Source organism: Mandrillus leucophaeus, unplaced genomic scaffold (assembly GCF_000951045.1).
Source record: "Mandrillus leucophaeus isolate KB7577 unplaced genomic scaffold, Mleu.le_1.0 Scaffold8, whole genome shotgun sequence".
NCBI classification, from domain to species: domain Eukaryota; kingdom Metazoa; phylum Chordata; class Mammalia; order Primates; family Cercopithecidae; genus Mandrillus; species Mandrillus leucophaeus.
The window spans coordinates 1,287,147-1,288,722 of NW_012108696.1; the positions used below are offsets into that span (position 1 = coordinate 1,287,147).

A 1,576-nucleotide genomic window follows, 5' to 3' on the forward strand; every position below is an offset into this window, starting at 1 on the left:
AGGAGCAAACCCAGGTGCCCGAGAGAGAGGCTGGGTGGCCGGGGAGGCCCAGGAGGTCTGGGGGTCTGGGCACACCCAGGGAGGCCCGGGGAGGTCAGGGGAGGCCTGGGAAGGCCCTATGAGTGAGGGCTCAGCACTGCCGGGATTCTAAGTGTTTACAGGAAAACAAGTCACCCGGAATTTTACATAGAACCTTATTTTACACACTGGCAACTAAAAGTTTGTTAAAAACACGGCAAGCAGCCAGTGTGTCACACCTGCAATTCCAGCACTTTGGGAGGCCAAGGCGGGCAAATCACTGGAGGTCAGGAGCTCAAGACCAGCCTGAGCAACACGGTGAAGCTCTGTCTCTACTAAAAATACAAAAATTAGCCAGGTGTGGTGGCGGGCACCTGTAATCCCAGCTACTCAGGAGGCTGACATGGAAGAATATCCTGAACCCGGGAGGTGGAGGCTACAGTGAGCCGAGATCACACCACTGCACTCCAGCCTGGGAGACAGAGCGAGACTCCGTCTCAAGAAAAAACCATGGCAATGGCCAACCTGGCCCATCAGTTTCCTCTCTCCAGCCCAAGAGGGAAGCAATGTCCGATCGCCAGCCACAGGGAGGTGGCGCTGGGAGGAGAGTCCCCTGCAGCCTCCATGGGTGGAGTGGGCCCGTGTCCCATGTCCCACCCCGTGCCCTCTGCCGGCCCCTCGTACTTGGGATCTTTGACGAGCAGCCGGCGAATGAAGTCCTTGGCCAGCTCACTGGTGTTGCTGAAGTACTCCTCGTCAAAGTCATAGTTCACGGCTGAGATGTTGGTGAGCGTCTCCTGCTTGGTCTCGCCCAGGAACGGGGATGCACCGCTCAGGCTGCGAGATGGACACGGGGTTCAGTGGGGTCCTGGGCTCCCACCACGACCATGCCGCCTCCCCGGCTGCCCCCAACTCTGTCCTGCCCACAACAGGCAGAGCACAGACGACAGGCTGACGGCAGGCGCCTGGGCCACTCACACTCCTGAGCCCCTAGAACCTTCCCGCAACGATCCCAGCCACCACCCAATAGGCATACAAAATCCACCCCCACACCCCGCCACTGACAGCAGCAGCAATGAACGGGCAGGGTCTCTTTGGAGATTCAAAGTATCTGTGCAGACGCAGGACCCGAAAGACCCCAGTCCTCAGGAACGCCGAGGGGAGGAGGGCAACTGCAGTGGGGAGCCCAAGCCGATAACACCTTAACCAAGGGATCAAGGTCAACAGCCCGGCAGCAAGAGGCCCTGACAGCGTCTGCCTCCCAGCCTGATGCTGGGCAACAAGAGCAAAACTCCATCTCAAAAAAAAAGAAAAAAGAAAAAAAATTAGCCAGCCGGGCGCGGTGGCTCACACCTGTGATCCCAGCACTTTGGGAGGCCGAGGCGGGCAGATCACCTGAGGTCAGGAGTTCCAAACCAGCCTTGACCAACATGGTGAAACCCTGTCTCTACTAAAAATACAAAAATTAGCTGGGTGTGGTGGTGGGCGCCTGTAATCCCAGCTACTCGAGAGACTGAGGCAGGAGAATCACTTGAACCCGGGAGGCGGGGGTTGCAGT

General features: G+C 58.1%; 1 protein-coding gene across 1 annotated transcript in view; it reads right to left on the reverse strand.

Annotated features, from left to right (window-relative positions):
- DAPK3 (death-associated protein kinase 3) overlaps nucleotides 1–1,295 on the reverse strand; it is a 4,195-nt gene extending 2,900 nt beyond the window's left edge. The window contains exon 1 of the mRNA XM_011967347.1: nucleotides 703–1,295. The gene's annotated coding sequence lies outside the window, so the exon portion shown is untranslated. The remainder of the gene's footprint in view (nucleotides 1–702) is intronic.
- Nucleotides 1,296–1,576: the final 281 nt, after the last annotated feature.